This window comes from Garra rufa, chromosome 1 (genome assembly GCF_049309525.1).
Source record: "Garra rufa chromosome 1, GarRuf1.0, whole genome shotgun sequence".
Lineage (NCBI taxonomy): Eukaryota > Metazoa > Chordata > Actinopteri > Cypriniformes > Cyprinidae > Garra > Garra rufa.
This window is the reverse complement of record NC_133361.1, coordinates 18,485,857-18,507,055: the sequence shown is the minus strand read 5'-3', so window position 1 is coordinate 18,507,055 and position 21,199 is coordinate 18,485,857.

Sequence of the window (21,199 nt, the reverse complement as noted above, 5' to 3'; positions counted from 1 at the left end):
CACAGGATCTGACATCAAACGAGTCCTTCTGAAAGATCAGACCCGTGGGCCGCGCCAGTTCCCACAAAAAAAAAAAAACCCCTCTTCAGATGGCGATGTGCGCGTGGAGATTTTCTGTGCCGAGCAAAAAGGCATGTTTGGATCTCGGTGACGTCAGGAAATCAGACTGGTGAACTAAACGGAAATGAAAAGATTAAAAAAAATTAAAAATAAATGCAATATTATGTAAAAAAGCAAACAGGGCATCTTAACTAGACTGGGCCGTGATAAATATAAATGCAATACTTTTATATCTCAAGTTTGAGACAATTTATTGGATGCCTGGTTTCTTTAAAGATAAGGAAGACCTAGAGACTATTGAAATGTACCATTCACTTTCTCAGGTTTAAACTGTTACCCTGACGGTTAGAAAAGGCCGTTTGTTCACACACCTCTTCGAAACGAGCGACAAATTACGACAAAAACTCCCGAAGCGTCTCTTAAATCAGATCAGAGAGAGACAAAGAGACAATGAGGGGAGAAAAACAGTGAAGTCATAACAGCAATGAGGCTCACACCAAACGCTGCGCTGTCGTTAAATCAATAAGTCGTTATCTTTAATGGGATAAGCACTTTGGAAACTAATTGAAAACAGCTCCATTTACCTCGCCAGCTCCTTAATGCAAACAACACTGCTGTTCTGAGCGCAAGAAAAACATTCGGCGTGTCCCGGGGTCTGGAACGGGATAATTTGCCAAAGCGCTTGTCTTGAAATCTCCGAATAGCGTTGTCTAAGAGGCCCGAAGGCCAAGCGGATAACGATTCTCGTCCTCCACAAAGATTCACATTCTCAGAGTCTGGAACGGGCCGCAGAGTCACCGCTAAACGCTGTACCTGGCGCTGAGTAAACGGCAGGTGAATTGTTGGGCTCGACTGGATGTGAGCGTTTAAGCCGCTGGCAGCTGCAGCGTCTCAAGTGTTCAGATCCATAATGTAATGGCGAACATCACTTATCTGACAGAGCGGCTTAAAAAAAATATTGATTTATCTTTAAGCAAATGTTCTTAAGCTAAAATCCAATCAAAAGCTTTAGTGGCAGCGAGCCAGTGAAACCTCAGAGTGCTGGAGAAGATCGTCTTGTGAAACGCCAGTGCTTACAGCTCAACTGGCCAATTCTTGAGGAAAGTAGTACTTTTTTTGTGATTTTCTCAATATTTGGATATTTTTTTTTTTTTTTTTTTTTTTTTTGTGCACCCTCAGATTCCAGATTTTCAATCCATACATCCAACTTATTTATTCAGCTATTAAAAAAAACAAAAACAAAAAAAAACTTATGACTGGTTTTGTGGTCAAGGGTCACATATATACAGTTTAGTTACATAAACAACAATTATTAGCTTACATTACAAATACATTTTAAAAATCAACTTATGCGTGCTAATATCTCTCTCTCTCACACACACACACACACACACACAATATATATATTATACATACAAACATTAAATATTAAATGTTTAATATTTAAATTTCAATATTAAATATTAACTTTTTTTATATATATTTGTCAAATATTTGTGTTTTTATAGAATGAAACTAACCATTTTATTATACTTACATTATTTTAACATTTCGTAAAGTTTTATATATAAACTGAAAAATATTGTATTTTAAAATCTATATGTGACCCTGGACAACAAAACCAGTCATAAGGGTAATTTTTTTTTTGACCCTTGAAATTATTGAATATATAAATAAATGACTGAATAAATAAGCTTTCCATTGAAGGATTTTCAATATTTGTAAATCTGGAATCTGAGGATGCAAAAAAAAAAATCAAAATATTCAGAAAATGGTCTTTAAAGTTGTCCAAATGAAGTTCTCAGCAATGCATATTACCAATAAAAAAATATGTTTTTGATATATTTACGGTAGTAAATTTATAAAATATCTTCATGGAACATTATCTTAATATCCTAATGATTTTGGGCATAAAGGAATGTACATGTGATTGTTAAATATTAATTAGTATATAAAATCATATGCTAAAAATTTGTATATTTTTATATATGTAGAATAATTTATATTTATGCATACATCGTTAGATTATACAATAGTAATATGATAAATATTAAATATCTCTGTGTATATATATATATATATATATATATATATATATATATATATATATATAAAATTTTATAATTTTTTTTATCATAAGCTGTTTTTGCAGAATTGTTGTCTGAAATCTGTCAGAGAACTTTCTAGGAACATAAATGGAACGTTCCCTATTGGTTAGCCAGGAAAGTTCTTTTTTTTTTTTTTACGTAAATAGAACGGTAACCTACTGGGAATGTTCTCAAAATGTTTCAGGAACATTCCCGGAATGTTCCCCTAACATAAAGTGAACGTTCCCAATAGGTTCCCGAGACATTCCTCTAACCCAGAGCCATATAGAAAGAGAGTTGCGACATGCTTTGATCTCGCCGCTGTGCGGTCACGTGGTTCATGGAGCTCTCAATACTTCCAAACAGCTCCGCGCTGTCAATGTGTTTAAATGGGTTTAAGTACGATAGACGGCAGTTTTAAGTTATTATTTAACACATAATGTGCATTGATTGTGTATTGATAACTCTGAATACGCTTTACAATCGCATTTTATTCTGGGGAGTGATAGAGACATAATATGTTCTCATACTCTTTGGCAGTCAAATGTGACTTAAGTACCTAACTTTTATTCAATTAAATAATTGTGATATATAGTTCAGTTCCATTTAGTTAATATTTTGAGGAGTTTTTTTGTACTAAATAATGTGCAATAATGATTCTGACCATTTAAAATATAACATTTTCTAATATAGTATTTATATTACAGTTAGTGTAATATTTAAGGTTAAATACATCTGCATGTGTATTTGGACATGATCAAACACTTTATATGTTTCGATTTAACGATTTAGTGTTAAATAAAAAAAAGTTATTTACTCGTGTTTTATGATATTCAAATATACAACATAAGTGAATATTATAAAAGGCAAGCAAAAATGGCATTTAACATAATAGAAAAGAATTGCATTCAGCATACATTTTTATCGTGTTTCTTGAATGCAATCTTTACTGAAACTCATTCAACCTCCTACAGGGAGAGAAAGATTGCAGAAAGACTAAAAATGTAAAAATATGACAACTAGTATCTGGTTATGGTCGCTATTATGGTGTTTCTCACGTTATATAACTGCATTTACAGTTTAACTGTTTATTTTTTAACGATAAACATTAACTATAACATGCTTCATAAAACACCACTACTGGCCAGTTTTTCGAGAGGTCAACTGATGCGTTAAAATGTAAAGAAATGCAGTAATTTCTTCAATATACTAGTGACTGTGCTTGAGAAGCGCTGAAATGAATGGGCTTCAATGGAGGAGCTATTGGTTGTTTGGAACTATTGGCCGCTCCATGACACGCTTTACTTCCGCATTCCTCAGTTCCTATGGAAGCCTATGGGAGTGTCGCAATTCTCTTTCTATATGGCTCTGCCCTAACCTAAAGGGAACGTTCTATTTACGTTAAGAAAACTTTCCAGGCTAACCAACAGGGAACGTTCTGGGAACCAAAAACTAACACCCTCTTGAACTTTCGGCATTCAAGTTTTGCTTGGCATTCAAATCGCTATCCGTGGGTCTTTCTCAGATATACTGCGGTATGTGTTGCTTCAGACAAGCACGTGCAGACTGCGGTTTCTGTTTGCGTCAACATGCTGTTTCGGCCGAGTTGTTTCGGTGATAAAAGTCCTCCGAAAATTTTCGGTGGCCGAATATTCGGTGCATCCCTATTCATTACCCATGAGCCTCACCTCTGTGAAATGTTGCAGGGTCAGAGCGTGTCCGTTTAGCATCGAGTCTGATTCTTGTGTTTTTGGTGACCTGGGGCCCTCAGATGCTTCCAGGAGCCGTGCGACCCTCATCCCGTGTGTGGGAGCGTCTGTACGCACTGTGCAAACAAGTTTGGGAATTAGTGGGTTAGGGCACCATCTGGATGATGCTCACGGCAATGGAGCCGAGCAATTACGCTTGACTTTGAGTGGACGGCCAAGACGAGCGGCTAATGCTAATGTCGTGAGGCATGAGGTAGATGTTGTCTATTAGTTTTAATGATCAAGAGCGACGTAGCACGACCCAGGCTGTTGACCTAATGTCTAGAAATGACAGCAGCGTGTTGGCGGTTTCTTCTCAGTCGAGTGGAGACTCGGAAACAGTCTACTGAAGCTAGCAAACAAGTTAAAGAGTGCGTCGGGATGCTAACACTCGAGTGCTGTACCCTTGAACGAGTCTCTGTGCTTAAATTAGCTGTGCAAATCGCTAATGTGAGTAATGGAATTGCGTATTGAGGGCGCAAATAAATGATTTAATGCAAATCTTGAGCATTACTCCTACTGCCAATTAAGCTAACCGGTTTTAGCCATAAGTGATTTTATTGCATTAGCACGCGGCGGCTCTGACTGCATTAGTGACGGTTTAATCAGTCAGTAATCAAATTAGCGCAAGTGACAGACGGGAGAAGGAAAGCCTGTGTCTCCGATGAGCACCTTAAGATCACACCTGCAAACCTCGCCGGGGAAATACACATCCTCACACTTAATGTGACTCAAAGGCTGAAAAACTGCGGAGGAAGAGACTATTTCTGCAGGAAAACAACAGACTTAGTTGTTGTTTACACTAATATTGTTCTCATGTTTGTTTTGATAAAAACTAAATTGTTTGAAAATTCAAAAGATCATAAACTCATTAGTAGTTGTAAATTATAAATAGTTTTGTAAAATCTGGATACTGAAGCAAAACTGTGTGCCATAGTTATTAATTCATATAAAAATAAATAAATCTGTAAAATCTTATATAATTTTTTTTTGTTTGGTTAAATTGAGTGGTTGAATTGAATTCCATGTATTTAAAAGCTGTCTTATTAATTAAAGTTATGCAACTTTAACAACAATTTATTAAGAATAAATGTTTATTTTTGCCTAGTTTTCATTTTCTATTTTTTTTTTGTTCTTTATTGGAGAAAAACTTTAACAATTTAATAATTTGTTAGATTTTTCTTATAATATTGTATTTATTATTATTATTATTATTATTTAAGTTTTTATTATTTTAGTTGTTGTCGTTATTAATGTATTTATTAATTCTTATTATTATGCATGAAACAAACAAATGTAAAACTTTAACAATTTAATGATTAGGTTTTTTACAATAATAGTGTATTTATTATTATTTTAGTTATTATTATTATTATTATTATTATTAATGTATTTATTTTTATTAGTATGTTTATTGTTGTTTATGCATTAAACAAATAAACGTAAAACTTTAACAACTTAATTTATTCATTTTTTTACAATAATATTGTACTTATTTAATTATTATTATTATTATTATTATTATTATTATTATTAATAATAATAATAATAATAATAATAATAATAATGCATTTGTTTTTATTATTAATGTTATAATTATGTTTTCCTTCAGAAAACAAATGTCTGTTTTAATTTTCTGGTTAGTTAGTATAGGGTTAGTATAGGGTTAGTAAAGGGTTACAAAACTAATTAGTCTTAGTTTTGTCTCATTAATTAAAATCATAAGTTAAATAATAATTTAACAATGTATTAAAGATCTAACAATTTTAGGGATAAGAAATGTTTATTTTTCCCCCCTAGTTTTATTTATTTATTTCTGAATTCTTAGTGTTTTTTTTTTTTTTTTGACATTTTAATAATCTATTCACAACTTTACAATAAAAGGGTCCTATGAAAAATGTCTGTTTTAATGAGATAATACTAGTGTATTAAATAATACACATATTTTTAAAATGTATTAAACTAATAATTTATTTTAAGAATACAATACAATGCATTTCTGTCATGATTTTTTTTTTTTGGTCATGAAGTTAAACCAGACTTTTATTTTGTCAGGTTGCTGGGATATGACAATATTTTTATTAAATGAAATGGTGAAATGCTCATCTCAGAGCAGCTCTTGAGTGCTTGAGTTTGTGTAGTAAACGAAACAACATATTGACTTCCTTTTTAGTCTTTTTCCTGTCTAATATTAATGGACACTAGTCTATATAGTGATGTGAATCATCCAACTGTTGCCATTTAAATTCCATGTTTTATAAAAAAAAATATAATAATAAAAAAGACTGGCTTCCACGATTCCTTTCAACTTTTTCCATAAGTCATAGAGCTCTAAAACTGACTTAGTCTTAGGAAGAACTGTTGCTTTTGTCCCCTCAAAAATAAAATAAAATAAATAAATAAATAAAAACATGGGACTGATTGAAAAAAAAAAAAAAAAAAAAAATCAGATGCTGTTTCTCATTACTTCAGACTCTGAGTTGCATCAAAGCACGTCTTTAAATGCACATCTTTAAATGGGGCTCATCATTGGCACCATAGGCCTCACAGAATAACTCCTGTCAAGATTAGACTAATAATCACAGATCCCAGTGTGTTTCCAGACTCGGTGGGTCTGGTTTGAGGTGGTTGTTGTTGAGTTTGTGGTGTGAAAGTAGATTGGTGTCTCTCTCACAGATCTTGATGAATCTGCCTCTGTGAATCGCTCAGAGCCCCTCTTCAGATTCTCTGTTTCAATCTTTCATTGGCACTGGAGTTTATTGGTTGTGGAGCGTGTGTGTGTGTGTGTGTGTGTGTGTGTGTGTGTGTGTGTGTGTGTGTGTGTGTGTGTGTTTGTGTGTTCACCCACCAGCCATGACATGCTTTAGAGATGCAGCTCATGATGAATGGAGCAGATCTCTGACACTGGTGTTCATGAAGGAGATTCAGACACAAAATCACAATTATTTTTGAAACGTAGAAGTGTACATTTGTTGGAAATACTAACCAACTCAGATTTATCTTATAATTGACTCATTGATGCTGTTAGACAAAAAAATACAATAAATGCAGCTAATAAAAAAAAAAAAAAAAACATTTGTATAAGGGTCATTGACGTACAGTGCACAGCATAAATGAGTACACTCCCTCTCAATATATATAAAAGACTTATTTTTTTTAATGATCACTAATATAATTCATGGAAAGATGGCAATATTTAAATGTATTAAACATATACTTAATAAAAACAACAAAAAATATGCCAGTATTTCCTGTAATATAAGTAAATTAGCCAATTTTGTTTAAATAATGGATTGCAGAAATGAGTACAGTTGTATTTGTTTAGACATTACAAATGTTGTGTACACATAATTTCATATTAACATTTTTAAATAAGTGATTTTAGTGTTTTTTTTTTTTTTTTCATCTAGATGAATTGTCCATAGCCTTAAAAAATGTAATGTGGTGCGACCATGATTTATATTAAAATTAATGCATTTACTTAACATGCTTAACATTTTTTTTAGATGTTCTCAGTAGTTAGTGTTTGCATTTCTTTTACATTTTTGTAAATAATGATTCATATATTTTTTTTTTTAAATAATTTTAGAGTCGCCGCCTTAAGTGTTGCACCAAATGGTATTTAAAAAAAATGGACATCATCAGACAAAGAATGCTTGAAAAAAAAATGCAATGCTTGAATCTGATTGGCTGGCGAACATTCTAATGGTGTGGATTATTTTCAGGGAAACACATAGTGAACGTAGTTCCAGGCAGCTCTTGACCGCATGTCTATTACATGCTCTAAATTATTATTATTATTATATGTATTTTTTTTTCTCATTGCAAATACTTGCAGACAAGTCATACCACATGATATCCACATGAATTCCAAATTTGAAAGAGACCTGCCTAAAGCTTCCATGGGTCCTTGGCAAATTGGTATATGATGCAACATCCTATCTATGAATGGATTTCAACATAAAAGTGCTCAAATTGTAGTTTCTTGATGGTCGCACCACATGACATTTCCTAAAATGGACATCATCAGACAAAGCTTGTTTGTATATTATGATGGAAATGTAAATACAAATGCTTTGCAATTTTATACAGGATTACAAAACACTTTGGAATTCATATCATGCCAAATAGTGCAGAAAATTAATCTGAATAAATGTAGGGTAATTTCAAAGACATTTCCAAAACAGCTGTTATGGCTGGATGGTTGCGCCACATGATATTTATTGAAAATGCATGAACATAGCCAATGCTTTTTGAAAAGGTAACGCAAGTACATACATGGGAGAGGTACTTCATATATATGGCATCTTTTTTATGCATTGAAAACAATTATTAGCTGAAAAAAATGCAATTGGACAGAAAATTTAAGCGTCAGATCATTGACTCATAAACCAGCTGCCATGTTCTAATACTTGATGAGCTTTGAGTTAATGGAGTTCTTCTGCTATATTTCTAGTAATGAAATGAGTGTGTGAGGGTGTTTCATATCTCCAGTGCGTGTTTTCTCTCTAATTAACTGTTGCTTCTTCCTCTGACGACTCTGGCGGCTAATGAGGACGTTCAGAGGAAAGCAGTAATGAAGAGCTGCTGTCTGATGTCTTTCTCTGTCTCTGTTTGTCCAAACTCAAGCTTGCTTTCCATCAGTGTGGTCTGCTGAGTGGAGGATTACACTTATTACTGCTGGTATAGTTAGTGTTGGCGACGAAGTGTTTGTTCTCCAGACATGACGTCTCCAGACTTGTGATTCCTCACACCTTGTTGTTGAAGTGCCAGTAAGCAAACGCTCCTGCACTGTCCTTGTTTCTGCAGTGGCAAATGCATTGGCTGCTCTTCCTGCGCTTCACTTAAAGAAATGAGTCCAGACTGCTTTCAGAGCCGTTGTAAAGCTACTGGGGTTTCTTTTTGTCCTAAGTTGACTTGAGGAGATTACAAAACACATTTTTGATGTAAATTTGTGAAATGGAATGAATCCAGTTTGCTTTACCACAAATTTGATGAGAGTGTTTGATTAATGAGTGTTTTTATTTATTAGATTTTTAACATCTGCATTTAATTTATGCCTGTTCTTTTTTTAAATCATTCTTTTATTTTGCTAATATGTCTAGTCTTACAATTATAATAATTAATTAATTATTTGATTGTTTGAATTCTTTACCATGCATTGCACGTAGTAACCATAGCTTGCTTGCATATTTATTTATTTTTATTTTTCCTTTTGGATTTGCATACATACATTTTATTTATTTATTTATTTTGCTGCTTTGTTTTGGATTAGCATACTTCTATATTCATTTATTTTTATTGTTTGAATTATTTAGCATTTGTTGTATGTCGTTTTATTTATTTATTTATTATGGCACTTTCGCTTGTAGTGACAATTATTTATTTAATTTGCTTGTTTGAATTTGTGTGCATTTACTGCATGTAGTGACTTTATTTATTTATTTATTTATTTATTTATTTAGGTGTTTTAATTTGGCTTGGATTTGCATACATTTATTTTGCTAGTTTGAATTAATATGTAGTAACATCATATTTATTTATTATATATTATTTTGCTTTCTTTTGGATTTGCTCACTTGTATATTTATTTTTCTCGTTTGAATTATTTAGCAGTTGTATGTCATTTATTTGTTTTGTTTGTTTGTTTATTTGTTTATTATGGTGCTTTTGCTTGTAGTAACACTATTTATACATTTATTTATTTTGCTTGTTTGAATTTGTATGCATTTATTGCATGCAGCTATTTATTTTGGTGTTTTAGCTTGTAACATAATAATTAATATATTTTGCTGTTTTAATTTGTATTGGATTTACATACATGTATTTTGCTTGTTTGAAATATTTTGCTTTTGATGCATGTAGTAACATAATATTTATGCATTTATTTATTTTGGATTTCCATTATTATTTTTGCACACTTGTATGTTTTTTTTTCTTGTTGGAATTATTTAGCATTTATTGTACATAGTATTATTTATTTATTTATTATGGTGCTTTATTTTTGCTTGTTTGAATTTGTGTGCATTTATTGCATGTGTTTATTTATTTAGGTGTTTAGCTTGTAGCATAATAATTGTTAATTTATTTTGCTCTTTTAATTTGTCTTGGAGTTGCATACATTTATTTCGCTTGTTTGAAATATTTTGCCTTTACTGCATGCTTTAACATAATATTTATTTAATTCAATTCAATTCAATTCAAGTTTATTTGTATAGTGCTTTTTACAATACAAATTGTTGCAGAGCAGCTGTACAAAAGTTTTAGGCTACTACAATATATTTAGTAGCTTATTAGTGGTGAATACTGTATGTTGAGTTGATGTACATATGATATAAATATTAAAATCAGTAACTGTGTAATCAAACAGATGATGAACACTAATTGCAATGGTTATGTGCTGTAATCAACTTGTAGGAAAATTATGTAGTGCTGAATGTTGTTTCAAGGCTGGCATCATCTGCGGTCCTCTGAGGGGTCGGCATCATCTCTTCTTCTGAATCCGGGCTGAATCTTGTGTAAACCCTAGTTACCACGGGATGGAAATCCCATGGCAGAGACAGAGAAACAAAGAAATAATTAGCGTAGCTGCTGTTCCAACTTCCGACCAAACAAAAATGATGGTTTAGCCCAAGCTGAAGAATATTAATGTGCATTTGATCAGATGTAACTGAAATTACAACGTTATGAGATACATTATGTGAATGCTTGGCTAAAGAGATGAGTCTTTAATCTAGATTTAAACTTAGAGAGTGTGTCTGAACCCCGAACGTTATCAGGAAGGCTATTCCAGAGTTTGGGAGCCAAATGAGAAAAGGCTCTCCCTCCTTTAGTGGACTTTGCTATCCTAGGTACTACCAAAAGTCCAGAGTTTTGCGACCTTAGGGAGCGTGAGGGATTGTAGCGTAGTAGGAGACTAGTTAGGTATGCAGGAGCTAAACAATTAAGGGCCTTATAGGTAAGAAGTAATATTTTGTAAGTGATACGGAACCTAATAGGTAGCCAGTGTAGAGACTGTAAAATTGGGGTAATATGATCATATTTTCTTGACCTGGTAAGGACTCTAGCAGCTGCATTTTGGACTACCTGTAGCTTATTTATTGAAGAAGCAGGACAACCACCTAGTAGTGCATTACAGTAGTCCAGTCTAGACGTCATGAATGCATGAACTAACTTTTCTGCATCAGAAACAGGTAACATGTTCCGTAGCTTAGCAATGTTTCTAAGATGAAAGAATGCTGTTTTTGTAACATAGGAAATATGATTTTCAAAAGACAGGTTGCTGTCTAATATAACACCCAGATTTTTGACTGTAGAGGAAATAACAGTACATCCACCTAGTTTAGATTTGCATTCTTTATTTATTTTTTATTGTTTGAATTATTTAGCATTTGTTGTATGTAGTATTGCTTTATTTATTGTGGTGCTTTCACTTGTATTAACAATATTTATTTATTTTGCTTGTTTGAATTTGTGCGTTTATTGAATTTACTAGGCAAGGCAAGGCGAGTTTATTTATATAGCACATTTCATACACAATGGTAATTCAAAGTGCTGTACACAAAAAGGAATTAAAATCACAATAGCATAAAAATCATAAAAATTTAAAATGGTAATCACAACAATAAAAACAAAATTAAGAACATTTAAGATGATTTAAAAAAAAAAGAAAATGATTTCAAATTAATTAATACAGTAAAATGATTATACATAAAATAATGCAATCTGTTCGGACGTAGCACAGTGCTCATTCAATAAATGCACAACTGAACAGATGAGTTTTGAGTCTGCATTTAAATGTGGCTAATGTATTAGCACATCTGATCTCTTCTGGAAGCTGATTCCAACTGCGGGCGGCATAATAGCTAAAAGCGGATTCCCCTGGTTTTGTGTGAACCCTTGATATTACTAACTGACTCGATCCTAGTGATCTGAGTTGTCTGTTAGGTTTATATTCAGTGAGCATATCTGCAATGTATGTAGGTCCTAGGCCATTGAGTGCTTTATAAACAAGTAAAAGTACTTTAAAATCTATCCTAAACATAACTGGAAGCCAGTGTAAGGACCTGAGGACTGGTGTAATATGCTCTGATTTTCTGGTTCTAGTCAGAATCTTGGCAGCAGCGTTCTGTATGAGCTGCAGCTGTCTAATGGTCTTCTTGGGAAGGCCGGTGAGGAGACTATTACAATAGTCCACCCTGCTGGTGATAAAGGCATGAACAAGTTTCTCCAAATCTTGACGGGAAACAAAACATCTAATTCTTGCAATGTTTTTGAGATGGTAGTATGCTGATTTAGTTACTGCTTTGACATGGCTACTGAAACTGAGGTCTGACTCCAGAATCACACCCAGATTCTTGACTTGATTTTTTTTTGTTTTTTGACCCCTAGCGTCAAGGTACGCATTTACCTTATGAACTTCATCTTTGTTTCCAAATGCAATGACTTCTGTTTTCTCCTTGTTTAACTGTAAAAAGTTTTGGCACATCTGGCAATTTGGAATTTCATCAATGCATTGGCAGAGGGAGTCAATGGGGCTGTAGTCATTTGGCGATAAGGCTAGGTAAATCTGGGTATCATCTGCATAGCTGTGATATGCTATTTGGTTCTTTCTCATTATTTGGCTTAGTGGGAGTATACAGGCTGAACAACAGCGGCGCCAGAATTTGAGCCTTGTGGGACTCCGCATGTCATGGACGTCCACTTAGACTTATGTTCTCCTATACTCACATAATAGCTTCTCCCTTCTAAGTATGACCTGAACCAATTGAGAACCATCCCAGAAAGCCCGACCCAGTTTTCCAGTCTATCTTAAAGAATGTTATGATCGACAGTGTCGAACGCAGCACTGAGATCTAGTAATACCAGCACTGATATTTTGCCAGAATCTGAATTTAGGCGAATATTATTTATTATCTTTATGAGTGCTGTCTCTGTCTTATGATGTTGTCTGAAGCCAGATTGGAAATGGTCCAGGTATCCATTTGAGTTTATGTAGTGATTCAGCTGATTGAAAACAACCTTTTCAATAATCTTACCTATGAAAGGAAGATTTGATATTGGTCTATAGTTGCTCAATATGTGTCACAAGGAGGGTCAGAGACGTTCGGATCCATTCGCAGCATTTATTAGATAAAACAAAACAAACGAACACAAAGGGGCAGGCAGAAATCGTCATCAAAAAACAGGCAGAAAGGTCGGGGCTGGCAGCGAGAATCAAACACGGGAGGGAGTCCAGGAATCAAACACACGGGAAAACAAACACGGGAAGAAACGCTCAGAATTACGACCATGAGGAACAATAAGACTTCGCAAGGTGGCTGTGTGAGTGAGAAGCTTAAATGCAGTCAGTGTGATGAGGTGCAGCTGTGAGTGGTAATCAGTGCAGTGAGAAACAAGGAGCAGGTGAATGCAGTGATTAGTGCAGTGGCTTGTGGGGAATGAAGTCCATGATGTGTAGTGCAAGAGTTAATGATGACAAGACGACCAATACGTGACAATATGGTGTTATCAAGATTTTTCTTTTTCAGAAGGGGCTTAACAACTGCAGTTTTCAGGGAGTTTGGAAAAGTCCCAGAAAGAAGTGAGGTGTTCACCACTTCTAAAAGATCTGCTTCTAAACAGTTAAGCACACTTTTGAAAAAAGATGTGGGAAGTGTGTCAAGGTGGCAGGTTGACGATTTGAGGTGCTGTACTGTTTCTTCCAAAATGTTGCTATCGATTGCTTCAAAAGTAGACATAGTGACTTCTTTTTGAAATTGCGGTCGAATCTGTCTGACCTCTTCATGACTTGAGGGTGTGCTAATTGTCTTTCTGGTATTATTAATCTTCTCAGAAAAGAAGGAAGCAAACTCATCGCACTTGCTGTCGGAGAGCAGTTCACCTGGGATCTGACTAGGGGGGTTTGTTAGTCTCTCAACGGTAGCAAAAAGAGTGTGAGTGTTGTTTAAGTTCCTGTTTATAAGGTTTGAGAAGAACATTTGTCTAGCTTTACCTAGTTCAGCATTGGAAGCATGAAGGCTGTCTTTATAGATGCTATAGTGAATTTCGAGTTTCGTCTTCCGCCACATCCGCTCAGGATTTTTACAGGTACGATGTCATCAAAGACATTCTTAACTTTTGAGTCAAAGGACTCCAGGAGAAGATCAACAGAGTCTTCAGAAATGCTTGGCATTGAAGATATAGCCTTCATAAATAGCACACTAGTGTTATCGTTAATGCATCTCTTTCTGACAGAGACAGATTCAGTGGTAGCAGAGATCAATATATCAAAGAAAATACAGAAGTGATCAGATAGTGCTACATCCTTGATAACAGTGGATGAAATGTTTAGACCCTTACTGATGAGTAAATCAAGAGTGTGTCCACGATTGTGTGTGGGCCCATGCACATGCTGAATCAGGTCAAACGTGTTCAAAACCGTTATAATTTCTTTTGTGGTTTTGCTTTCTGCATTTTCTATGTGAACATTAAAATCCCCTGCAATAGCAAAACAGTCAAACTCTGAACAAATCATTGATAGCAGTTGTGTGAACTCTTCAACAAAGGCTGGAGAGTATTTTGGGGGCCTGTAAATAATGATAAACAGAATGCGTGGAGCCCCTTTCAGTACAATCGCTAGATATTCAAAAGACAAGTACTGACCAAATGACACTTGCTTGCATTGATAAACATCTTTAAAAGAGCAGCTACACCACCACCTCTTCTAACAGCTCTGCAGACATTCATGAAAGTAAAGTTAGGAGGGGCTGCTTCATTGAGGACTGTTGCGCTGCAGCTGTCTTCTAGCCATGTTTCATTTAAAAACATAAAATCCAGGTTGTTTGTGGTTATAAAATCATTGATCAGAAGTGATTTATTTTTTAGTGAGCGAATGTTTAAAAATGCTAGCTTGATGGCATTACTTTTTGTCTCTAGAGCAATCTTAGTTTGATGCAGAATAGGCCTCAGATTAGATGGGTCAACCGTATGGCTTGAGATGGCTTTAGACTTTCTATCACATATTAAAACAGAAATAGGGAAAACTACAGGCACACTGGGTTCCCGCTTGTTCTGTAAACATTGCCGAGTGTTGCTGTTATCATAGCGGGGACCCGACACATATCACTGAGAGCTGTTATCAGTTGTTTTTGGTTCACTCACAGCAGACGCAGGAGGGTTTGAGCCCTGGCGTTGTGGCAGCGGCCGGAGAGCTCTCACTGGAGGAGGATGGCTAGCTGGACCCACAGGCTTTGGTGGTTGTGGTGCCCGCCGTTTTTTAGTTGATAACTGGGGGCTTACTAACAATATTTGTTTATTATTTTGGGCCATGTCCACACTAATACGTTTTCGTTTGAAAACGCATCTTTTTCTCTCCGTTTTGGCCTTCCGTCCACACTGAGATGGCGTTTTTGTCAAGGAAAACGGAGCTTTTTGAAAACGCTCTCCAAAGTGGATAAATTTGAAAACGCCGTTTTCGCGTTGTAGTGTGGACTGTGAAAACGGGGGCTTTTGAAAACGATGACGCATATTTAGTCATGTGACGCATATTGTACCAATAGATATCTATGTTTACAGCAGTAATTGTGCCTGTGCTATTCACTGTCACACTGCTGCTAAAGAGATTTGCCTTGTACACACCTCAAATTACAGTCCTAAAATGATGACAGAAAATTTACTCACAGTTGCTGTCCTGCAAAACATGACGACATCTGCTTTTCAGATAAAATATGAATGAGCGCGATATAGACGCGTCAGTGGATGATGAGATATTTCCGTAAATGATCCCGCCAGAAGAATTGCGTGAAAACTTATTATGTCTCTATAATTTTGGAGGCTTTACGCATGCGCGGTAAGGCAAATTTGATGTTTTCCTACGTTTCAGTGTGGATGAGAAACTTTTGGAAAACGCTTGGAAACGCTAGTGTGGACGGAGAGCATTTTCAAACGAAAACTCCGTTTTCAAATGTATCCGGATTAATGTAGACGTAGCCTTGGTGTTTTAGTTTGTAGCATAATATTTATTAATTTATTTTGCTGTTTTAATTAGGGCTGCAACGATTCGTCGACGTTGTCGACAAAAATCGATAATAGAAATAGTCGACAATGAATTTCATTGTCGATGTTGTCGCCAGACAACCGAGTGAGGCATCTTTCTGCCGAGAGTCGCACATACGCAGCTTCTATGCTGAGCGATAACATACAGAAATGGCGGCGTCCAACGCAGCAGCTGCGCGTACCAAAACACGCCCGTTTCACACATACTCCGTCTGCAGTGCGTTTTTTTTTTCCACACCCATGTTAACGGATTAGAACGTTCACAATGTACGGACTGCAAACGCGTTCTGTGTGAAAGCAAAACGAGTCTGTGCTTCTTCTGCACCGCATACGTAACGCACACGGACTGTAGACGCACTGCAGACTGAGTATGTATGAAACAGGCGTAAAGTTTGGGAGCATTTTAGCCTGCTACGGCGAATTAAAATATTACCTGCATGGTTTGTAAAGCAGTCCTTGCGCATCACGGCAGCACCTCTGTGATGCACGAACATTTAAAGAGAAAGCACGTCGGACAGTTGAATGAAACGTAGTTTGGCTGGCCTCGGTAAGATTTAAATAAAAGCCAATACGTTTTGTTTTGGATATACATTTTTGTTTACTGTTTTATTGCTGCTGATGGTTTACAGGAAGAAAATGTTTACTTGATTTTAATTTATTATTTTCTTATAAAACAAATGTGCCTGTCCATTAAAAAAATTATAGAGTTTCTTAATTTATGCATTTATGTCTGTACTGACCGAGCACTGTGCCTAATTGGTTTTAGACAGGGCATTTTTATTTACTTTTAGTATGAATTGGCCTATCAGCAGCAAAATATGCATTTTTCATTGAAGTACCCCCTTCTTTCTTGTGTTTACTATGATTTTCCACATAATTAAAGCAATCTCATGCTAAATTTGAGAAAAATGGAATAATTATCCGATTAGTCGACTAATCGTTTCAATAGTCGTTAGTTGCAGCCCTAGTTTTAATTGGTCTTGGATTTGCATACATTTATTTTGCTTGTTTGAAAAATTGTATTTAGTAACATCATATTAATTTATACATTATATTTATTTTGCATGCATTTATTTATTTTGCTTTATTTTGGATTTGCACACTCTTGTTTGAATTATTTAGCATTTATTGTATGTAGTATTATTTATTTATTAGTGCGTTCGCTTGTAGTAACAATATTTATTTATTTATTTTGCGGATTTGCATATACTTATTTTTACTTTCTTTTGAATTTGCATTCTTTCTTTTTTCTTGTCTGAATTATTTAGCATTTGTTGTATGTAGTATTCCTTTATTTATTTATTGTGGCGCTTTCGCTTGTAGTAACAATATTTACTTATTTTGCTTGTTTGAATTTGTGCATTTATTGCATTTAGTAACTATGTGTTTATTATTTTAGTGTTTTAGCTTGTAGCATAATATTTATTTATTTTGCTGTTTTAATTGGTCTTGGATTTGCATACATTTATTTCGCTTGTTTGAAAAAAAATGTAGTAACATCATATTTATTTTTATTTATTTATTTTGGATGTGCATTTATTTATTTGGCTTTCTTTGGATTTGCACACTTGCATATGCATTGTTCTTGTTTGGATTATTTAGCATTTAGTATATGTAGTTTTATTTTATTTATTTATTATGGTGCTTTCGCTTGTAGTAACAATTATTTATTTATTTATTTATTCATTCATTTATTTATCTGTTTTAATTGGTCTTGGATTTGCATACATTTATTTTTCTTGTTTGAAATTTGCATTTACTGCATGTAGTAACAATATTTATTTATTTTGGATTTACATTTATTTAACTTTCTTTTGGATTTGCACACTTGTATATTTTTCTTGTTTGGATTATTTAGCGTTTATTGTATGTGGCATTTATTAACTTATTTATTTTGATGGCTTGAATTTGTGTGCATTTATTGCAAGTAGTAACAATATTTGTTTATTTTGGTGTTTTGTCTTGTAGCATGGTATTTATTTATTTTGCTGTTTTAATTGGTCTTGGATTTGCATAATTTTTTTCTTGTTTTTGAATAATTTAGCACTTATTGTATGTAGTATTATTTATTAATTGATTGATTTATTATGGTGCTTTTTATTCATTTTGTTTAAATTTATTTATAGTTTTAGCTTGTAGCATAACAATATTTATTTATTTTGCCGTTTACATTTTTGTCTTGGATTTGCATACATTTTCTTGTTTGAAATCTGAAGTAGTAACACTTATTTCTTTATTTAGGATTTGCATTTGTTTTTTTATTTATTTATAGCATAATATTTATTCATTTATTTTGCAGTTTTAATTTTTGTCTTGGATTTGCATACATTTATTTTGCTTCTTTGGAATCTTTTGCATTTACTGCATGTAGTAGCATAATTAATTAATTTGATTTAATACATTTATTAGCTTTTTCCTTTTGGACTTGATATTTTATTTATTTTGCTTTCTTGTGTATGTAAGTGTATTTTTCCCCCTGTTTGAATTATTTAGCTTTTATTGCATGTAGTTGTAATAATTTTTTTTATGGTTTGTAGTATATTTATTTAATTTGTTTGAATTTGTGTGCATTATATGTATTTTTTTTTTACATTATTTGTGTACTTATTTATATATTTTTGTTTATTTTTTGTTTGTTTGTCTATCTATCTTGGTGCTTTAGTTTACAAATATGTATTTATTCACTTATTTATTTTCCTTGTTTGAATTTGTGTGCATTTATTGCATGTAGTAACAATATTTATTTATTCATTCATTCATTTTTATTTTATTGCTTTCATTTCTTTCTTGGATAGTGACTTCATTTATTTATTTATTTTCCCCTAAACTCCATTAAGATTATTGGAGGTTTTTTTTTTAATGACTGAATGAAAGGAAAACCCCGTAGTGTGTGCGTAAGAGTAGAAACGTCCGGTCCGTGCGAATAAACCCTTGACCCTTTAGATCAGCCTGGCAACAGGCCCCTCTCCGCCTCCGCTCATCGGGACAAAGAGACGGCCGAAAATCAATGCACAGCATCTCAATTAATCTAGCGGACGCTCATTGATTGGTAAACAACCTCGTCTCTTTAAAAGCCCTGATCAGTTCATCATCACCAAACACGAACACTCATGTGCTACGTCCACTTCAATTCTATTAGGTCTTATATTTAAAAAAAGTGCTTTATTTAGTCCTTTGAATTAGCATGTGGATTATGGTGATTATGGTGCTAATGATCAAATTAATAACTATTTATGACAGATGTGCATCCCTCCCATGGTGCTTTGCATTATGCATGTAAACTAATGAGTGTTTTATGATTAAATTTAGACTGGGAGAGAAATATTAAAAGATGCACAGTAGTTTATTTCACTGTACATGGAAACAGTTTGGTGTTTCCTTTTATTCTTGTTTTTTGTGTGTGTTGAAAGGGGGAAGCAGAGAGTGAAGGACGACAGAATAGGTTCATTGCAGCTTTAATAACGCATGCGGTGGAGTAAACGAACCGCTCTCTGCTACACTAACACACACACACCGCCTGAGTTATTAAAGCGTTATTTGTGTTTTGGCTCTCTGTAGTGAGATGAGCTGTAATGTACTAATGAAAATCCTGTATCACTTCACTTACACTGATTCTGATGCTCTTTTTACGCACATCACTGCGTGCTTTTATTCTTTATCAGGTTATGAATCTAGTAGGATGATTAATCACTTCATTTTCTGGCTCTCAATGAATGATTCTTTGCTCTCTGATCAGATTTGAACAATTTCCAAGAGTCAAGGAATTGGATTTTATCCGTCAAAGTGTTTGTAAAAGAGCTTAAAAACTATTACAAAGCATCTCTTTCTCTATAATTGTGACTTAAAATCTTCAGTTTTTTTTTTTTGTTATTTCTCCAAATTGTGACTTTGTTTGTATATTATGTCTAAATGATAATATAAGTTTTCATATGATGTTGTGTCCGAAGACCAAGGAAATATGAGAAATAACTATTGAGTGAAATGAACACAGGTTGTTTAATACATGGTGTAGCTTATGCAGTGGCTCCTGAGACCAATAATATCTTAGTTTCTCTGTTTATTTTACCTTGACACTCAAAGCAATGTAAAAGTAAAGCTGATATTGAAAGACAAAGTTAATTGTAGTATTTTCATATTTTTACAAATAACACCTTTGTGTTTTCCATTTTTCATTTTAATTTTTAGTAATTTTCTTGTGTTGTTGTGCCATTATTTATTTTTTTAAATACATATTTAGATTTTTAGGTTTGGCTAAGGTACTTACTTCTGATGGGTAAGTATAGGGTCTAGAGATTACATTGTGTAAATTGACTCACAGAGATAGCTATACAGAGTTGTGTGTGTGTGTGAGAGAGAGAGAGAGAGAGAGAGAGAGAGGCGAGTCTGGAGGTCAGCATTGCCCTAAGTGATTAGTGAGCTTCAGCCAAACACACTCACAGTCACTGTGGCAGCTACAAGCATCAACAGGCCCACTCATCCATCTCTCTCACTCTCTCTTTCTCTCTCTCTGTAGCGTTTAATCGCAGTGTTAATATTTGATGCAGTCAGTGCAGGAGGCTGAAGAACTACAGACATGTCACATGAAACAACACAAGCCGCCTCAAAATCCAACTCAACGACTCAAGCACAACATACTCGTAAATATAAACACAATCGCCTGTAAAACCAATTCATAACATATGTAGATAATGTTTCCATGTTGATTTTATGGTACACTACGGAAAAGGTTGGTGTAGGTTTACTGTGAAACAATTTTCACTTACAAATTGCTAAGAAATGTGACTTATGTTATGAGTGTACGTTCTGGACAGAACGAGACGAGATAAACAATTAACACTATTTACATTTAATAAAGTCTTCAGAGAAACAAGCAGGAACTGGCAAGAACACAGAGTATTTCCACACACGAAAAACGAGTAACATTTGCAAAGACCGACAGAGAACTCAAAAAACAAACAGACTTATAAAGGGTGACTAATAATTACAGACAGGTGACGGGGATCAGGACAAACGAGGGCTAAACCAAATCACACAGATCTACAGGGGGAGACAATGGGAGAAACCAAAGGCAAAAACAGACAGAACTGTGACAACTTATAAGTAGTGCATTGAATTAGATGAAATTTTGCATTATGCAATTTTTTGTAAAATGCACTCCAATATTAATTGTTTAAAAATGCAATTATATTATTAATGGAATTGTATTAGTTAGCATGTGTTTGTTGTGTACTAGACACAGTGACTCTTGGTGACTGGCACCAGCACCTC